The sequence below is a fragment of the Dendropsophus ebraccatus genome, chromosome 14, assembly GCF_027789765.1.
Source record: "Dendropsophus ebraccatus isolate aDenEbr1 chromosome 14, aDenEbr1.pat, whole genome shotgun sequence".
NCBI classification, from domain to species: Eukaryota; Metazoa; Chordata; class Amphibia; order Anura; family Hylidae; genus Dendropsophus; species Dendropsophus ebraccatus.
The window spans coordinates 11,182,565-11,203,619 of record NC_091467.1 but is presented as its reverse complement, the minus strand read 5'-3'; the positions used below and the strand labels follow the sequence as shown (position 1 = coordinate 11,203,619).

At 46.6% G+C, this 21,055-nt stretch overlaps 2 long non-coding RNA genes across 3 annotated transcripts in view; one reads left to right on the top strand and one right to left on the bottom strand.

Annotated features, from left to right (window-relative positions):
* Nucleotides 1-14,222: 14,222 nt before the first annotated feature.
* On the bottom strand, nucleotides 14,223-15,583 carry LOC138772311 (uncharacterized). The gene is made up of 5 exons (XR_011359741.1): nucleotides 15,542-15,583; nucleotides 14,814-14,841; nucleotides 14,611-14,662; nucleotides 14,396-14,434; nucleotides 14,223-14,270 (listed from the first exon to the last, which is right to left on the bottom strand). It is a non-coding gene; the product is annotated as an uncharacterized lncRNA (long non-coding RNA).
* Nucleotides 15,330-21,055, top strand: part of LOC138772312 (uncharacterized) — a 62,630-nt gene continuing 56,904 nt past the window's right edge. For both annotated transcript variants that reach the window (XR_011359742.1, XR_011359743.1), the window contains exon 1: nucleotides 15,330-15,657. This is a non-coding gene — a long non-coding RNA (uncharacterized lncRNA). The remainder of the gene's footprint in view (nucleotides 15,658-21,055) is intronic.

Here is a 21,055-nt window from a genome sequence, read left to right as displayed (position 1 = left end):
GTCCCCCCTTATAGATGGTCCCCCTCTTCCCCCCCTACCTTATAGATGGTCCCCCTCTCCCCCCTCCCTTATAGATGGTCCCCCTCTTTCCCCTCCCTTATAGATGGTCCCCCTCTTCCCCCCCCTTATAGATGGTCCCCCTCTTCCCTCTCTCCCCCCCCCTTATAGATGGTCCCCCTCTTCCCTCTCTCCCCCCCCCTTATAGATGGTCCCCCTCTCCCCCCCCCTTATAGATGGTCCCCCTCTTCCCTCTCTCCCCCCCTTATAGATGGTCCCCCTCTCCCCCCCCCCTTATAGATGGTCCCCCTCTCCCCCCCCCCCTTATAGATGGTCCCCCTCTTCCCCCCCCTTATAGATGGTCCCCTCTCCCTTATAGATGGTCCCCCTCCCCCCCTTATACATGGTCCCCCTCTCCCCCCTCCCTTATAGATGCCCCCTTATAGATGGTCCCCCTCTTTCCCCCTCCCTTATAGATGGTCCCCCTCTTCCCCCCCCTTATAGATGGTCCCCCTCTCCCCCCCCCCCTTATAGACAGTCCCCCTCCCGCCCCTCCCTTATAGATGGTCCCCCTCTTTCCCCCCTCCCTTATAGATGGTCCCCCCCTTATAGATGGTCCCCCTCTTTCCCCCCCCTATAGATGGTCCCCCTCTTCCCTCTCCCCCTACCTTATAGATGGTCCTCCCCCCCTACCTTATAGATCGTCCCCCTCTTTCCCCCCTCCCTTATAGATGGTCCCCCTCTCCCCCCCCTTATAGATGGTCCTCCCCCCCCTTATAGATGGTCCCCCTCTCCCCCCCCCTCCATTATAGATGGTCCTCCCCCCCCCCCTTATAGATGGTCCCCCTCTTTCCCCCCTCCCTTATAGATGGTCCCCCTCTCCCCCCCCTCCATTATAGATGGTCCCCCTCTCCCCCCCCCTCTTATAGATGTTCCCCCTCTTCCATCTCCCCCCTCCCTTATAGATGCCCCCCTCCCCCCTGCACAGCAGATAAAACAAAAACAAAAAACAGCACACAACTCACCTGCCCTCCGTTCCCCCGTCGAGCCTCTCTGGTCTGGTCCCGGCTGATGTGCGGCTGCCCGGGGTGTCCCGTCCTGTCCCCGGCAGCGCGCGCAACAGAGAGCTCCCCGTGTGCCTGTGGCTGTGACTTCCGGCGCACGGGGATCTCTCTGATGCGCGCGCTGCCGGAGACAGGATGGGACACCTCCGGCAGCCGCACATCAGCCGGGGGACTAAGGCTGCATTCCCACGTTCCGTGATCCTGACGGATCACGGACGTGGAATGCATTTACCGGAGTCCCCCCGCGCCCGGACAGTATCTGTAATGAGATGCTGTGAGCGGGGGGGACTGTATTCATAAGCGCCGCGCTGTAGTAACAGCACCGCGCGGCTGATTTATTACAGCGCGGCGCTTATGAATACAGTCCCCCCCGCTCACAGCATCTCATTACAGATACTGCCCGGGGGCGGGGGGACTCCGGTACATGGTACAATCAGTGGCGGATTATAATGTGGGCGGCCGCCCGAACCGCTCATATTATAATCTGCCACTGAATGCCGCCCCCATGAAGACAGCTGGTGGCGCCGCCTGAGGCAGACGACTCAGGTCGCCTCATGATTGCGGCGCCCCTGCTCCTCCCCTTCTAAGAGCTCCAGCACTCTCAGTTTTTTATCTACAGGCTGTGTAAGTGCTTGTTTTTTACAGGAATAGTTGTACTGTGTAATGGCGTCATTCATTTTACCATAACATGTATGATGGAATTCCAAATATATTATTTATGAAGATATAAATAGGTGAAATCGTAAGAAAGAATGCAATATTGTAACGTTTGGGGGGTTCCTGTGTCTACGTAATGCACTATATGGTAACAGCGACATGACACTATTATTCTATAGGTCAGTCCGAACACAACCATATGCAGGTTACACAGATTCTCTAATGTTATATATATATATTTTTAATGAAATCCTTATTTTTTTGGCAATTAGTTATTAATATAATGGCCCTATTGTGACGCTGATAACAGTTTTATTTTTTCACCTACGGGGCTGTATGGGGTGTCATTTTTTCCGCCATGATCTCTATTTTTTATTAATAGCATATTTGTGAAGATCGGACGTTTTGATCACTTTTTATAATTTTTTTTAATATATAATGTAACATAAAATCGGTAATCCGCGCACTTTTTTCCTTCTTTTCGTCTACGCCATTCACCGTTCACAATGACGCTTGTTATATTTTAATAGAACGGACAATTACGCACGCTACGGTATATTATATGTTTATTTATTTTTATATGTTTTATTTATATAATGGGAAAGGGGGGTGATGTAAACTTTTATTGGGGGAGGGGTTTTGGGGTAGTGTGTTGGTAATTTTTATACATTTTAAGTCCCTTTGGGGGGACTTCTACATACATTAGTTTCATTTTTTTTTTTTTTTTTAAACAATATTTTATTCAAAGTTTACAGCGATACAGTTATACAGTTTAGGAGACAGGCTGGGTCCATACCCTTGGCGTCGCTTTCAAGTGCGAAATCCTAATAACTTTTAGGTACACAATGTGTGGATCATGCATTCACGCGGCAGGTTGTACAAATAATGCCCGTATTGATCTGAAAATATGTCTTTACCCCGCCGGAGCTTCTCAGTCGCCTGCCTATATCATGCAGACATTGGAGTATCTTTAGCAGAAACACACAATATCAAAATAGTCAAACAAAAAAAGAAAAACATATCAAACAATACAAATCCCATATGAAATCATGGCATTCCCATGTGCGAGTCTCCAAGGCGAATACTGATATAAAACATGTACAGTTACGGCAAGAGAGTTGTTATATGTACCGTCAAGTCACCTCCCAATGAACATGAGTCGACACCCGCCCCTTTATTACGATAGGTAAGTAACCAGTAGGTAGTTTGGCGCACTGGAGGGAGGGAGAAGGTGGGATCATAATAGGAAAACCCTTAGGGTTCACTTCCTGGTCGGTGGACTTTAAGGATGCCTAGTGATCCTTGTATATCCTCTGTAAGGTACCAGGTAGATTGTGTGAAGGCTTGCATTATGGATTGGATCTCAGTGTGTGAGAAGTATGTCTCAATGAAACGCCTCCATCTGCAGAAGAGCGGTTCAGTCAGTTTATCTTTTTCTCTCAAGGCAAGTCTGCGTTCCACATAAAAGAGATGTTGTAATCTCTCTATCACTATTGTGATAGTTGGTATGGTAGGTTTTATCCACTCCTTGAGAATGCTCAGTTTGGCTACCATTACTATGTAGTGGGCTAAAGTAGGGAGATAGGAGTAGGGTTCTCCCGAGTCCACCGGGTTTAGACTAATGTGGAACAGTGCTTCCATTGGAGTTAACCTGATCGTAGATGAAGTGACCCTGTGGATAAGGTGTGATACCTCCCTCCAGTACACCTCTAGGCGGGGGCAGTTCCAAATACCGTGGAACAAATCAGTTTTAGGGGTATCACATTTTGGACAGGATGGTCTGCGTTCCGGAAGCGCTATAGATGGAGGAAACGTAAATGCATAGATGGCATTATGAATAAGCTTCAACTGCGTTTCCCTCCATTTCTCATTCACAATACGCTTACGGAAGGCAGTCATCCCAGTCTGGATGTGTTTAGACATATCAGGGATATTCAGCACTGTGCCCCAGTATTTACCTGGGGGTACACTTGAAGATGGTAGTAACCGCGGGAGCATTGTCTTATACAGTAGAGAGATGGAGTTCCCAGGGGGGTGTAGTAGCAAGGAATCAAAGTCATTTGGGCAGGCCTCTGATGCCACATCTCGTAGTCTGGAAGTGAAGTAGGACTTGATCTGGTAGTATGAAAGGAAGTCGGTAGATGATGTTTGGAATGCAGTTCCTATCTCTGGCAATGTGAGCCAGCGACGTTCAGCTGGGTGGAGTAGGTCTCCCAGGACCTTAATCCCCTTATTCCTCCATCTAGAGAGAAGCCCGCTATTATCCCCTGGAGAGAAGTCTGGCACGTTCCACAATGGGTAGTGTTTAGAACACTGGAAAGGCCTATTGTAGGACCGCCTGACTTGTTTCCAAGCCAATATGGTATCCCGGATGACAATGGAGTGTTTCACTTCCGGGGGGAGCACGGGTGGACGGTAGTGTTATGCTGCCAATCCAATATATGCCTGAAGAGGCATGCTAAGTTATATCCTCGGATGTTGGGGAAATTAACCCCCTCCTTCACCCTTGGAGAGCATAAGTTTGGAGAGAGCGATCCTCGGCTTCTTGCCAGCCCAAATGAACCTAGTGAAAGTGGATTGCAAGGAAAGAACGTCTGAATGTTTGAGCAGCATGGGTATAGTTTGGAGTGGGTATAGGAGTTTGGAAAAGCCTGACATTTTAACTAAATGACACCTACCTAGCAGAGAAAGGGGGAGTGAGTGCCACCTATATAGGTCGGAGCGTATTTTAGCAAATAGAGGGGGGTAGTTCAGGTCGTATAGAGAGTGGGACGTTTTGCCTATCTTTATTCCTAAATATGTTATGGCGGATGTTGCCATGGTAAGACCCAGGCTGGCCAGATCATGAGCCTGCGTTCTCAGAGGCTGGAAAAGAGGGAGCAATTCCGACTTACCTGTGTTGACCCTGTAACCCGAATAGCTGCCAAAATCCCTTAGCACCTGTATGATGTTGGGGACGTCATTTATGGGGTCGTTAGAAAAAAGGATGATATCATCCGCGAACAGGGCTGCACGTACCACCTCCTCACCGACCGGAATTCCGGAGAACACCGCCCCAGAGGTAAGATATCTGGATAGCGGTTCTAGAGCTAAGTTGAAGAGAAGGGGCGATAACGGGCAGCCCTGGCGCGTTCCCTTTTGTAGATGGATGACTGGGGAGAGGAATCCTGGCGTGTAAATTCGTGCTGTTGGTGAGGAGTAGATGTGGGATAGCAGAGCTCTAAAGGGTCCCGAGAACCCAAATGCATCTAGCACCGCCCCCAGCCAGGGCCATCGGACGTTGTCAAAAGCCTTTTCGGCATCTAGTGTGACAAGGGTAGGATGGGCCCCTGGCTGAGGGCGGAGCCGTACTCTATCTAGCACCGCGATCACCGTCCGGATATTAGTGACGGCAGATCTATTTTTGATAAACCCTACTTGTTCTGCGGATATCAGGTCTGGCATGATAGTAGAGAGGCGGTCGGCCATGATTTTGGTCAAGATTTTGGTGTCCACGTTAATGAGGGATATGGGCCGATATGAACCTGGTTGCAAGGGGTCCTTACCCGGTTTGGGCAAAAGTTTTATGTATGACATGTCTGCCGATGGGGGCAGGCCCTTGTCGGATAGAGCTCCATTATATAGTTCGGATAGGGGGGTAGAAATTTGGTCGCCTAGAATTTTAAAGAATTCCCCCGAGTATCCATCTGGTCCCGGGGCCTTAGAGGGTTTAAGTTGTTTAATGGTGTCCAGAACTAACTGAGGTGAGATAGGGGCATTCAGAAGGTCTAGGTGGTCAGGTGTCACTCTAGGAAGGGGAATTTTTTGGAGAAGAGTGTCGGATATCTGAGTTGTGTCGGAGTCAGTGTATATCTGTGAATAATATTGGGCTAGGTAATCGCTAATGGCTTTTGGGCTGGCAAGGAGTCTATCACAGGAATCGCGGAGGTTGGTGATATGATGGACCGCCCTAGGGCCTCTAGCAAGGTTGGCAAGTAGCTTACCCGCCTTGTTGCCAAATTTATGTAGGGTGGTTTCAAATTCCGATCTGTAGAGGTCCTCCCTCTGTGCTGCCCAGTCATCAAATTGGCGTTTAGCTTGAGTCCAGGCTTCCTTGTTCAGTGGGGTGGGTGTCTGTAGAAAAAGATCATAGCAATTACGCAGATGTTCACTAGCCGTTTTAAATTTTTCCAGTGCTTCCTTCTTTTTCGCTGTAGTATATGCAATGATATGACCCCGTAGTACGGCTTTTGCCGTGTCCCAAAAAAGTGTCATATTGTCCCTATGAGCTGCGTTATCTGCGTTGTATGTGAGCCACCATCCCTTTAGGAGGGAGGTGAAGTTATCATCCTTGCTGAATGATTGCGGAAAGCGCCATAAAATATCAGTTCCTCTGGGGAATACCTCAGCCAGAGAAATCGATATCGGGGAATGATCCGATATTACCATTTGTTCAATTGATGCTTGTACAACTTTAGGGAACAGGGATTGGGAGGTAAAAAGGTAGTCTATACGCGACCAGGTAGACCTCGGGGCCGAATAGAAAGTGTATTCTCGCTCTACCGGGTTATGTGCCCTCCAGGAGTCCACCAGGTCGGCATGGGACAATAGTGAGGGTAATGCTTTATCTCTGGCGGATACTACCGGGACACCTGTAGAGGCAGTTCCCGAAGACCTATCTGCTTGAGGTCGAACCACCGAGTTGAAATCGCCACCCACAATTTTGTAAGGGGCGGGGTCTGACAATATTTGTGACTCTAGGGATGAAAAAAAGGTTGCATTGCCATCATTAGGGGCATATACATTGTATATACTCAGGGTCCCACTAGGTGTTTCCAGAACCAAATTATTAATCCGTCCTGCCTTATCATGAGATGATTTGAGGACCTTATAGGATAGGTTCCTGTGCAGCAAAGTAATCACCCCCGCCTTCCCCTCCACTGAGGGGGACCCATAGATCTCCCCCACCCACAGTTTTTTCATTCTGAAGAATTCGTCCTGGGTCAGGTGAGATTCCTGAAGCAGGACGACATCCCCTTTCAGCTTTTTGAGGTGGCGTAGGACCATGGAGCGCTTATTCGGGGAGCGCAGCCCCTTCGTATTCCATGAAATTATACGCATTAAAATATGAAAGAGAAATATTTTGGCTATGCCAATGATTACTTACTGTACTTAAGTCAGTGTTCCTCACTGCCTTGTGGTTATTTTTGGACTCGCACATGGGAGATGCGTCAACATACATAAACATGAACTGAATAGAAATAACATACAACAACAGCATTATAACCAACTAAAATAAAGTAACAGCGCCAATAGGTGGCGAGATGGCTAGTGCAGGACTACTAGCCAAGTAGTGAGGCGCTCTTGACTTCCTTTTTTCAGGGGGAGAAGCAAACCTCCAAACCAAATATCCTCATAATCATGAGATTAGCCTGGGAGAGTGGGGGGGGGGTAAAGGCGAGGGGGGGGAAGAATCGGGGGGGAAGAAGGGGTGACACAAGGAAGGGAGGGGGGTAAGGAGGTGGGGGAGGGGGAGGAGAGGGAATGGTAGGGGAGGGATGGTCAGGGTGGGAAGGGGGGAGACAGAGAATACACGGTGTATCATGAGACTAAGGAGAGGAGTAACCCTCCGTGCATCATTTTACACAAGCCTCCCCGTGGAAATGGAGGGATGAAAGAGGAGACGTGTGTCTAGTGGAGGCCTGAGAAAATCCAAGAAAGCCTTGGAAAAGAAAGTTAAATTTAACCGGACCAAAAAAGAATTTCAAAACCTGTTCATCCCGTTAAACTTGGAGAGGGAGGGAGAGGGGGGGCAGTATGCAAATCAGATGGTCACAGTGGTTCCCCCATTATCCTGTTGTACTCCATCTTTAGCCGAAGAATCAATCATGGGGGGGCTAGTTCCTCCTCCGGCGCCGGCAGATGGTTCTGTTTGCGGCGTTTCTTGCCCGGGCTTATCAGAAATAGATCCGCTGACGGCTCCTGGATCATGTCTTCCTGAAGGGGGGAAGATGTCGGGACAGGTCGCAGAAGAGGGCAGTGGGCCGCTTCCTCAGCTGAGGTGTATGATTGCAGACTGCCATCACTGTATATTATCTTCAGGGTCGCAGGGTACTGCAGGCGAAACTTTATACCTTTCCTGTACAGTTCAGAGCATACTGTACTGAACGCTCTGCGCTTGCGTGTGGTCTCTGCTGAATAATCTGCAAACAGGATTATTTTACTTTCATTAAGCATAAGGGGAGTGTTCCTGGATCTAAAGGCTTTGAGGACATCCTCTTTATCATTGAAATCCAGGTATCTCATGATGACCTGTCGCGGGCGTGTTTTCCCGATACCGTTATTGTCATCAAGGTTTGTAATGCCGGGCCCAACTCGGTGCGCGCGCTCCACTTTCTTGGGGAAGGGCAACCCCAGGGCCTCTGGTAATATAGTCTCACATACATGTTTAAGTTGCTGCGGTTTGACGGACTCCGGGAGGCCGATTAGTCGCAGATTGTTGCGACGCGCCCGGTTCTCCTGATCCTCAAGGCGGTCCCTAAGTATGGCGGTTTCTCTTGTGAGGTAGCGGACCTGGGCGACTGTGGAAGAGGAAACGTTTTCCGCCTGGTGTACTCTGTGTTCAATTTCATCCATGCGAACTGCATGTTTTTGTACTTCTAGTTGTAAGGCTTGCAGGGATGCCCCTATGGTAGTGACCAGAGTCTCTCTTAGGTCAGGCGCCAGGCGATCCGCCACCGCTATAGCCAGGTGCTTGTAATTGATAGGGATCATGGGTGACTGTGGCGCAGCTGCCAGCTCATGCGGGAGGGAGATCTGGGAGTCCTGAGATAATAGAATATAGTCCGAGTCGGGTGTACTTATCTGTTCTGGTATGCTTGCCGGGTCATCATGGGCCCTGGCGCCCGCTCTGGTTTGTGATGGCGCGGCTGTACATGTGGCGTCCGCCATCTTGGGAGCAGAAGAGGCTGCCTCCGTGCTGGTGCCGGCCGGACCGGCGGGGACTCTCAGCACAAACCGGTCCATGCGAGGGTGATCCGGAGCAGGTGAGGGGTCTCACGGTAATGTCCGTCCCCAACTGCGGCCAGTTTCGTCGCTGTGTATGCGGGTATAGTGAGGTGGTCTGGAGGAGCTGCGTCCCGCACGTCCTCACATCCCTGCGCCGGAACCGGAAGTGACATTAGTTTCATTTTATACACTGATCATTGCTATGCCATAGGCATAGCATTGATCAGTGTTATCGGCGCTCTGCTCATTGAGCCTGCCTGTGCAGGTTTAGTGGCCAGATCGCCGATCTGACCGCACGGAGGCAGGTGAGAGACCTCCATTTTAACAATCGGGACCCCCGCAGTCACACTGCGGGGTCCCGATCAGTAAGTGACAAGGGACTCCGCCCGGTCACTTACACCTGAACGCTGCGGCCGCGCCGCGTACACGCGGCGTTTAAGAAGTTGGTGGCACGCTGCAGTACGATCGCCGCAGCGTGTCATTAACGGTGAGGTGCTGGCTGCTGATTGCAGCCGGCCCCCACCTACTATGAAGCGTGCTCCGCTCCGGAGTGCGCTTCATAGCTCAGGACCGGTACGTCTTAAAGAGGTACTCCAGCAAAAATCTTTTTCTTTCAAATCAACTGATTTCATAAAGTTATATAGATTTGTAATTTACTTCTATTTAAAAATCTCAAGTCTTCCCATAGTTATCAGCTGCTGTATGTCCTGCAGGAAGTGGTGTATCCTTTCCAGTCTGACACAGTGCTCTCTGTTGCCACCTCTGTCCATGTCAGGAACTGTCCAGAGCAGCAGCAAATCCCCATAGAAAACCTCTCCTGATCTGCTCAGTTCCTGACATGGACAGAGGTGGCAGCAGAGAGCACTGTGTCAGACTGGAAAGAATACACCACTTCCTGCAGGACATACAGCAGCTGATAACTACAGAAACACTGGAGATTTTTATCGGAAGTAAATTACAAATTTATATAACTTTATGAAATCAGTTGATTTGAAAGAGAAAGATTTTCTCTGGAGTACCCCTTTAAAATAATGGCAGTTATAAAAACAGACATTTTTGATGCTGTGTGATCATAACCTTTCTTTGTTTTGCTGCTTTTGTTGTTTTAAGTTCTGGACAGTTTTTTCAACTTTTTTTTTTATTCCAACAAAAAAAAGGCATCAGCTCAAACAACTGCAAATAAATTCTTAATAAGTGCTGCAATAGGACATAGGAATATCCCAAATTACGTCCCTTGTACTGAATTTTATGTCTAAAAAAATTACATAAAATTAAAACTATGTGTGAACTATGGTATTCAATTACATATATGCGTGTATGTATATAAATAAATAAGTAAATATATATATGTATGTGTGTGTGTATATATATATATATATATATATATATATATATATTATTTTTTTTATTTTTTTTTAGAAATAAAATGCTGTTCCTATGCCAGATTTCGATTCCAAACATAAACAATAAAACAAGTCCATTAAGCTCTTGTCTGTCTGACTTGGTCCATTACTGCATGTTCTGTCTTGCTCGCCTCATATGCTGCCAACCTTATCAGAGCTGAAGAACTTGTTTGTCAGACCTGCCTTCAGTTTACCTAACAGGACGGAATGAAATAATTAAAGGTTACACACAATTATAGTTCAATGACCTTCATAGCTTCAGATGCTGTTTAGTGAGTCACCACTAGATGTCGCTGTTTGCACATGTTAGCATAGGGATTGTTTAATAAATCAATTTATGGAATGTTTTATAGATAATGGGGATCAAATGACTAAGAGGCCAAATGGGCGATCGAAATTTTTACAGATGACTATGCTGACCTTGTAGGAGTCAATGTTCGTGTATGACGCTAAGACTTCTGATTCTGGTTCTGTCGCAGATATGATGATATAAGTGATTGTGAATTGCTCATTTGTATCATTTGTATTTGTATCTGATGCTATTTATCTTTAGTAAATGTATAAAAGAATAAAGGAAAATAAAAAATACTAAATTCTGTGTCTCTTAATCCTTAAAGAGGTTGATCAATAAATTATTTGTTTCTTTCAAATCAACTGGTTCCAGAAAGTGCCAGAGATGTGTAAATTACTTCTATTAAAAAAAAACTTAAAGTTTTCCAGTACTTATCAGCTGCTGCATGCCCTGCATAAAGTAGTGTATTCTTTCCAGTCTGACACAGTGTTCTCTGCTGCCACCTCTGTCCATGTCAGAAACTGTCCAGAGCAGGAGCAAATCCCCATAGAAAACCTCTCCTGCTCTCCAGGCTGGAAAGAATACCACTTCCTGTGGGACATACAGCAGCTGATAAGTACTGGAAAACTTGAGATTTTTTTAATAGAAGTAAATTACAAATCTCTGGCACTTTCTGCCACAAGTTGATTTAAAAGAAAATGTTTTTTAGTTAACAGTGATTCATTTCCTCGATGAACCGGTTTACACTGGAATAGGACAAAGAACTAACCTACTTCTTACACTGCATCATTACAGGAAGACCAGGATCCCGATAAAGATAGCGATGGTCTGATGGCCACTGTCCTGTGTAATAGGAGCGGTGGGAACAGACCATGTGTGTAATAGCACTGAGAGCGAGCGGGGAACTAGGAGCAAGCGAGCACTGACCTGACAGGTTCCCGCGCTTACTCCTATATATCAGGCTGTGTAATACGGCCCTAAGAGTAATGGCCCCCCGGGCAGCCGCCTACTCTCCTGCCCAATGGGAAAGACGACCCTGCCCCTTCCCTGTTTAGATGATCCGACTAAGTTTAATATGAGCAGCAACAAAACAAGTAACACAAAATACAGCTGAAGATAAAGATTTATTAACAACCAATTGTTAAAGGTTTGCGAGGATGAAGTACATATGGATGTACCCGGACTGTCGGCCATCACTCGTGGGCCGGTGCTGTGTCCTTGCCAGCCGATGTATAATCAGCACAGTATAAGCAGTGCCTGCCAGATGCGGAGAGGAGGCAGATGGTAATTCCAGATGCGGAGAGGAGGCAGATGGTAATTCCAGATGCGGAGAGGAGGCAGATGGTAATTCCAGATGCGGAGAGGAGGCAGATGGTAATTCCAGATGCGGAGAGGAGGCAGATGTTATAGATGGTAATGCCAGATGTTATAGATGGTAATGCCAGATGTTATAGATGGTAATGCCAGATGTTATAGATGGTAATGCCAGATGTTATAGATGGTAATGCCAGATGTTATAGATGGTAATGCCAGATGGTAGATGGTAATGCCAGTTGTTAAAATGCCAGATGGTAAAGATGCCAGATGGTACAGATGGATGGTAACGGTGATATTTTAAATGCCAGATGGTAATTCTAGATGGTGATGCCAGATGGTAATTCTAGATGGTGATGCCAGATGGTGAAAATTTTTATAAATCTGTATGGAGCAAAGAGACACCAAACAATGAAGCAAAGAGGTGAAGGATACTTTATACTTCTATTACAGATCACATCTCATGGCTCTTTATAGAGATGAAGAAATGAATAATTTCCTACAGAATATTCTGGGACTAGAACTGAATAAGATGCAAAAAATCTTTACAAATTCTAACAATACAGTAATGGCCGATAGGTGGAGGCAACCAACCATAACTATAGAAGGTCCATTTCTGGTCACTCCATACGGTCTCCACCGCACTACTAATTCCTGCCACTATAAGGTCTATGGTGTATAGCAGCTTCTAATGACCCCAGCAACACAACGTAAATTTTCAATTAATCATGGCCGTTGTTGCAATTTGCAACAACGGCCATGATTAATTAAAAATTTACATTGCACTGAAGTTAACGGAATCCTGACCGGAGTTTATACACATAGTATACACTCCGGCCAGGATTCCTAATGGCCGCAGGAAAAACTGACATGTCAGTTTTGTGCTGTCGCCATTCATTAAATAACGGCAGCACAACACTGACAGTTCACAAAATGGAAAGTGCCGCTTTGGCCGAACTTTACATTGTCTGCTGTGGTGAATTGGGATGCGGGCACAACTGAAAGCGCCTGCATCCCAATTCAACAGAAATTAAGTTCATCCGGCCAGTACTGCTGGGATGAACTTCACTGACCCCGATACTGTGTGTGAACCCATTCTTAAAACGCAAACAGGTAACACTCTAACTGTGTAAGTGTAGGACAATGTTCTGGGATTAGGCCCCTTTTACACGTGCCGATTATTGGCAAGGAGTGTTGCTAAAAACATACGGCCAATAATCAGCAGGCGTAAAGGTTTCAGCGATCAGCCGAGGAGCGGGAAAACGGCCACTCAGCGGCTGATCACATCTCTTGTGTGGGTGGCAAAATCTTTTGCTGTCTTTGACATTTCTGAGCAGTAGGTAAGGGCAGCATTGTGTGGAATGACTACAGTAGGACCTTGTATACTCACGGTTTAAACGACGGTGACTGGATCGCAGCAGCAGCAGCAGAAGAACGATCTTATCCTAATGAATAACAAGAAGAAAGCTGACATATAGAAACTTTAGAGACCCCCGGGGGAGGAGCGCACTGACCGACTCTTTGTGCAGCAGGATATGCCTCATGATTGGCACCACTAGATGGCGCCTGTGTGTGCAGATATACAGTGTGTGCAGACAGGTTTTGTATCAGTGTCTTCTATTGGGGCAGTAAGGTGTCTATATAGTGGTGTGATCTATAATGTGTCTGTATGTTAGTGTATTGCATCTCTCCACTTACATAGCCAGCCTCCTCGCCCTCTTCAGAGCTCGTCTTGACTTCTGCTGCTCACGCCTCTCCTTCTTCATCTCCTTCTTCATCTCCTTTTCGGTCTCCTCCCTATTGTACATAAAACATATATTATGTAAACATGTATTATGTTATATGTATCTAAAGACTAGGAGACATTATCCCAGTCTCTAGCACCAATGTAAGAGGATCAGAGTGATGAATGATAGAAAAGTACGGGGTCTTACCTGATAGGCTCCAGTGCGGGCTGCCAGGTGTTCTTCTTAAAGCCGTCACTGGTAGAGAACAGAACTGGTTAGGATAACATAACATTAATGGAATCTACAGAAAATATTCAAATGCTTGGATTTTTTTCCTTCTACAAGGAGACTCCACCATACCTGAAAGCAGGAGGGGCCGAACGGACCAAGGAGAGCCATCTGCAAGAGAAGCCAGAAGAAGAAACACATTGGCAAGTCTTCCACAACTAGTGATACATAGAACTACCCACAATACCCAGGAGATAAGTGGCCATGGGGTATAAGGTGATAAGTGGCCATGGGGTATAAGGAGATAGGTGGCCATGGGGTATAAGGAGATATGTGGCCATGGGGTATAAGGAGATATGTGGCCATGGGGTATAAGGAGATATGTGGCCATGGGGTATAAGGAGATATGTGGCCATGGGGTATAAGGAGATATGTGGCCATGGGGTATAAGGAGATATGTGGCCATGTGGTATATTGACATCAGTGGCCATGGGGTATAAGGAGATAAGTGGCCATGGGGGTGGGGGTGAGGGGTGAAAAGGGGGGTGATACTCACGCCTCATTAGGTCCTTCATCTTGATCTATTTTGAAATTGTCAATCCTGTTATAGAGGAAAGAAGAGAATGATGATTAGTAATCTCTTTTAGCAGCTATATAGGGTTAGCTATAGAAAATATTCAGATGTTTGTAAATTTTTTTCCTTCTACAAGGAAGACTCCACCATACCTGACAACCTCAGGGTACGGAGGAAGCACCAAGAGCCATCTGCAGGAGAAACCAGAATAAGACACATATTAGCAAGTCTTCCACAACTAGTGATACACAGGCCGTGGGGTATGAGGAGGTAAGTGGTCGTGGGGGATATGTGGTCCTATGAGGAAGGGCAATGTGATGTTACTATACGTGGTGGTGTGTGTGTGTGGGGGGGGGGGGGTACTCACAGCTCATCAGGGTCCTCCTCCCAGGGTTCTGGTTCTGGATCTGGATCCTCAGCTGAAAAAAAAAACAGAGATGAGAATCATGGAGAGACTGGCAGGGGGATGGTGGTGGTGTGTGTGTGCGGGGGGGGGGGGGAGATGGTGGATGATGGGGAATGGCGGAGGGCGGTGTAGGATGGGGGGCGAAGGATGATGGTGATACTTACAGTGCAAGTCGCACACTGTAGTCCATTTCTGTAATGATAAAACAGGGAGAAGTGAGTTAGCATCATTGTAATGACAAACAACTTGCAGCACAGCAGTAACATAGGGAGACCAGCAGGGGGCAGCACCAGAAACACACAGCAGTAACAGAGGGAGACCAGCAGGGGGCAGCACCAGAAACACACAGCAGTAACATAGGGAGACCAGCAGGGGGCAGCACCAGAAACACACAGCAGTAACAGAGGGAGACCAGCAGGGAGCAGCACCAGAAACACACAGCAGTAACAGAGGGAGACCAGCAGGGGGCAGCACCAGAAACACACAGCAGTAACAGAGGGAGACCAGCAGGGGGCAGCACCAGAAACACACAGCAGGTACCTTGCTGGAGATTTATGGCTCTATCTTACAGTAAGATTCTCCTTGTTGCCCGCAGCAGCCAATCACAGCTCAGCTTTCATTTCTCACATTGTTCTGGTAAAATGAAAGCTGGGCTGTGATTGGTTGCTATGGGAGCTCTGGTTGCTAGGGGCAGTGAGAAGCATCTTCCTATAGGACGGCAGGATAAATCTCCCCAATCTCTAATCCATCAATTCTCTTCATGGTCAGAAATAGGAAGAATTGTGGAGATTGGAGGAAGTAACTGCGGCTGTGATGGGTGCAGCGCCCCCTACAGGCTGACACATATAGGGGGAGATACATAGAGACTGGGACAGTGTGAACAGGCCCTTACCTTCATAGCAAACATAGTGATCGCTGTACAAGACACGAGAACCTGAGGAAGAGAGAAGAAATGTTATTAGTGCGGCTTCTTGGGGTTTCTATGGATCTAGCGGATCACTCACCTATGTAAGTTCTCTATTGTGTGAGATTTGGGGGACACCAGGCTTGGGGGGGCGCAGAGGGCGGAGCATAGGGTGGGGGAGGGGAGGGGGAGATACTTACACTACAACTCCTACTCCAACTCTGAAAAATTCCGAGATCAGCGGCGCCTTATCATTCATGTATGTCATCATGTGTGGTGATGTCACTCTGTGATGTCATAAAGAAAGCAGACAGCCAATCAGATACCAGATCATTGCTAGGTGTAATTTGCATATGGAAAGATAGATAGATAGATAGATAGATAGATAGATAGATAGATAGATAGGAGATAGATAGATAGGAGATAGATAGATAGGAGATAGATAGATAGATAGATAGGAGATAGATAGATAGGAGATAGACAGATAGGAGATAGATAGATAGATAGATAGATAGATAGATAGATAGATAGATAGATAGATAGATAGATAGGAGATAGATAGATAGGAGATAGATAGATAGGAGATAGATAGATAGATGGATAGATAGGAGATAGATAGATAATAGATAGATAGATAGATAGATAGATAGATAGATAGATAGATAGATAATAGATAGATAATAGATAGATAGGAGATAGATAGGAGATAGATAGGAGATAGATAGATAATAGATAGGAGATAGATAGATAGATAGATAGATAGATAGGAGATAGATAGATAGGAGATAGATAGATAGGAGATAGATAGATAGATAGATAGATAGATAGATAGGAGACAGATAGATAGATAGATAGATAGATAGATAGATAGATAGATAGGAGACAGATAGATAGATAGATAGATAGATAGATAGATAGATAGGAGATAGATAATAGATAGATAGATTGATAGATAGATAGATAGATAGATAGATAGATAGATAGATAATAGATAGATAATAGATAGATAGGAGATAGATAGGAGATAGATAGGAGATAGATAGATAATAGATAGGAGATAGATAGATAGATAGATAGATAGGAGATAGATAGATAGATAGGAGACAGATAGATAGATAGATAGATAGATAGATAGATAGATAGATAGATAGGAGACAGATAGATAGATAGATAGATAGATAGATAGATAGATAGGAGATAGATAGATAGATAGATAGGAGACAGATAGATAGATAGATAGATAGATAGATAGGAGATAGATAGATAGATAGATAGATAGATAGATAGATAGATAGATAGAGGTACTCCAGAGGGAGAAAAAAAATTTTATCAACTGGTGTCGGAAAGTTATGTAGATTTGTCATTTACTTCTGTTTAAAAATCTCCAGTCCTCCAGTACTTATCAGCTGCTGTATGTCCTGCAGGAAGTGGTGTATTCTCTCTAGTCTGACACTGGAGAGGTTTTCTATGTGGATTCGCTGCTGCTCTGGACAGTTCCTGACATGGACAGAGGTGGCAGAAGAGCACTGTGTCAGACTGGAGAGAATACACCACTTCATGCAGGACATACAGCAGCTGATAAGTACTGGAAGACAAGATTTTAGAAATTTGTATAACTTTCTGACATCAGCTGATTTAAAAACATTGTTTCCTCTGGAGTACTCCTTTAAAGGGGCTATTCAGGATTAGAAAACCATAGCTACTTTCTTCCAGAAAGAGCAGCACACCTGTCCTTAGTAACTGATGCAGTAACCTATTCTTTCTATAGACACGACAGGGAACATGGAGAGACCCCTTAAAGGAAATAAAATTGAATTTGGCTTTAAGTGAGAACAAATTTTATAATAGGATCAATGTTTTCCTTGTAAAATCCAATATACAGTAACACCTCGGTATCTGAACAAAATCAGGGAAGATAAATATTCTGCCGACAGTTATTGAGGTGTTTGGGATTACAAGGTTACAGGAGCGGGGGTTCCCTTCATAATGAGGGGAATCCCTGTTTTAAATGGGTGTTCCCTGCAGACAGAGAGGCAGGGGCGGGCAGCTGTGTGAACTTGCCGCGCTGCCATTGCTTCTCCCCGCTGCAGATAACAGCCCCTCCAGCCTGCCTCAGCTGCCGCCACCCATCTCCAGGCCATTGATGCTGAAGCATGGGAGCTGGCAGCCCGGTGAGGGGTCCAGTGAGCCGGGGCAGGCTGGAGGAGCTGTTCTCTACAGTGGGGAGAAGAAGGGGCCATGCGGCAAGTTCAAACAACCACCTGCCTCTCTGTCTCTGCTGGGAAAACACCCGTTTAAAGCAGGGATTCCCCTCATAATGAGGGGAATCCCCGCTGCTTTACAGTAAGTAGTGGTGCAAGATGCATCGCTCCTTACTGATAGTCTTTACACTCTGTGGGCCGGACGCTCTGCATCTGACCTATGGAGTCAGGGCCGCCATCTGGGCAGTATTGGCAGTACTGCTGTCAGGGGCCCGGCCTATAATGTGGCCCGGTGATGCCTCTCACACTGCACTTGTGTTGGTAAGAAGAGATGTCCACAGTGTGTGCCTGTGCCGAGCCTGGGAGCTGCTGCAGAGTGAGGCCGGTACATGAAGAGTGCCAGATTTTAGTTTAATAAAAAAAAAGATCCCTGCTGCCTTCCAGGGGGCCCCGTTCTTTTACTGAACAGAAATCATGTTCCCTCCCCTCCCCCTGCACTCTCCCTGGACCGGCCTCAGGTCAGCAGCTCCCAGGTTGGGCACAGCTATATTCCTGCCTGTGCACCAAGATGACAGGCAGGAAGATGCAGAGGGAAGCAGCCCCCCCCCCTCCTGTCCCCCCTGTAGTGTGGTCCGCTCCCCCTGTAGCTGTGTATAGACCTGTACAGCTCTGCAGTCGGTGCAGGAGGGGCTGGAGGCTGCACCATTCAGGCTGGAGCAGAAGGAGAGGAGACGTCACATGTGGATCCCCCTGGAGCTTCCTGTCCTGCATAAAAAGTGTGTGAGGGTATATGTGTATTGTGCCTATCTGTGTGTGCATCCCTGTCATGTGTCTGTGTGTTAGTGCTATAGATGTATTATACACTGTATGTAATCTGCATGTCTTTGTATCTCTGTACTGTGTGTGTGTGCATATTTGTGTATCTATGTGTGTATGGGCCTTTGTGTATGTGTCTATTTTTCTGGTAGTTCTATAGATGTGTGTATAATATGTGCGCAAAAAATTCTATATACCAGCGAGTCCTGCACAGGTAACAGATTACAGCTTTGCATTTGGGGCAACCGATCCCTGATTCACTATTCGAGTGGCAGAGTCGCCCTTTAAGAGTGTGGGCAAGGGGGAGGTTCTGTGTGGAGAGACAGTGACATTAACCCTTTCCCGTAACTGTACGTCCTCGCGCAGGTGCGGGCGTTCAGAGCGGGGCCACGTGGCGAGCCCGCTCTGAACCGCAGCGGTCCCGGGTGCCGCTTGTAGCCCGGGACCGCCGGTATTAGCGCCGCGCGGCCCCGCTCTGAACGGCCGCACCCGCGCGAGGACGAACAGTTACGTCCTCGTGCGAGAAAGGGTTAATGTCGCTGTCTCTCCACACAGAACCTCCCCCTTGCCCACACTCTTAAAGGGCGACTCTGCCACTCGAATGGTGAATCAGGGATCGGTTGCCCCAAATGCAAAGCTGTAATCTGTTACCTGATTAACAGATTAACAGGATTAGCTGGTATATAGAATTTTTTGCGCACATATTATACATACATACAGATTACCGGACGCAGTTTATCCCTGGTGTCTAGTGGAGGAGATCGCTCCTCCAGGATGTTATCCCGGAGGAGCGATCTCTGTAACTGAAGCCGGCCAGGGACCGCTCCAAGATGGCGCCGTCCCCGGCTCGGCACTCGTTTACTTCCGGCTGCAGCATATCTATGCTGCAGAGATCTCTATGAGAGATCAAAGTGTATATACTAGAAGTCCCCCAGGGGGAATAACCCTAACCCCAGGGGGGCTTCTAGTCAATGTGTATAAAAAAAAAAAAAGGATTGTCATTAGTAAAAAGCCCCCTCCCCTAATAAAAGTCTGAATCACCCCCCTTTTCCCAGGTTTTAAATAAAAGTAAATAAATAAATAAACATATTTAGTATCGCCGCGTGCGTAATCGTCCGAACTATTAATTAATCACATTCCTGATCTCGCACGGTAAACGGCGTCAGTGCAAAAAAATCCCAAAGTGCAAAATTGTGCATTTTTGGTCGCATCAAATCCAGAAAAAATGTAATAAAAAGCGATCAAAAAGTCGTATATGCGCAATCAAGGTACCGATAGAAAGAACGCATCATGGCGCAAAAAATGACACCTGACACAGCCCCATAGACCACAGGATAAAAGCGCTATAAGCCTGGGAATGGAGCGATTTTAAGGAACGTATATTTGTTAACAATGGTTTGAATTTTTTACCGGCCATCAGATACAATATAAGTTATACATGTTATATATCGTTGTAATCGTAACGACTTGAGGAACATGCATAACAAGTCAGTTTTACCCCAGGGTGAATGGCGTAAAAACACATTCCCCCCAAATAAAAGAAATGCGTTTTGGGTTTTTTTCAATTTCACCACACTTCGAATTTTTTGCTGGTTTCGCAGTGTACTTTATGCAAAAATTCAGCCTGTCATTGCAAAGTACAATTAGTGACGCAAGAAATAAGGGGTCATGTGGGTTTCTAGGTGTAAAAATGCAAGTGCTATGGCCTTTTAAGCACAAGGAGGAAAAAACGAAAACGCAAAAACGAAACTTAGCCTGGTCCAGAAGGGGTTAATAGTGTATCAGGGCAGTGTCAGGGATCGGCTGCCCCGTTTGCACAGCTATAATCCCTCACCTCTGCAGGTACCTGATCACATTCTGGAGGGCCCCATGTTGGGTCAAGTGGAACCACTTTCCTGCAAAAGATCACCTGGGATGAAGGTGACGGATCAACCGCACTCACGTTGCAGGACATCTCCCCGTCATGCTACTAGATGAGGGCGGAGAGTTTTTCATGTCTTTTATTCTCCTAGTATTGTTTGGTTATATAATATTTTTCAGGCTTTTGTTCGTTGTGCTTTTTAGTGTACTTATAGTTATAGAGAGTTTTTGATTGAATACATTTATGAAATACTTTGGGAAGCAAGTGTCCTTGCTCCCCAAAGTATTCCATAAATGTAATCAATCAGTACATTTGGATATCCATCACAGTAAGGCCGCCGAACCGCCTAGCATGAGCAGGTGATGGGAGGTGTAGTAGCTTGGTTATCGCTATGAGATCGCCGCCGCCGCTGATGCTGCCGGGTGACACTCATCACTGCGCAGCCATCATTTCCCTCCGCTCCCCCCTCCTGCTTTTTCCGGGATCCGGCAACTTTACACTGACTCCCCACCCGGCCGTCTCACTCTGATCACACGTGCCGGCCGGGGACACCAGGAAGCACCGGGAGTCAGTATGTGTGATCGGAGAGAGGCGGCCGGGCGGGGAGTCAGCCATCAGATAGTG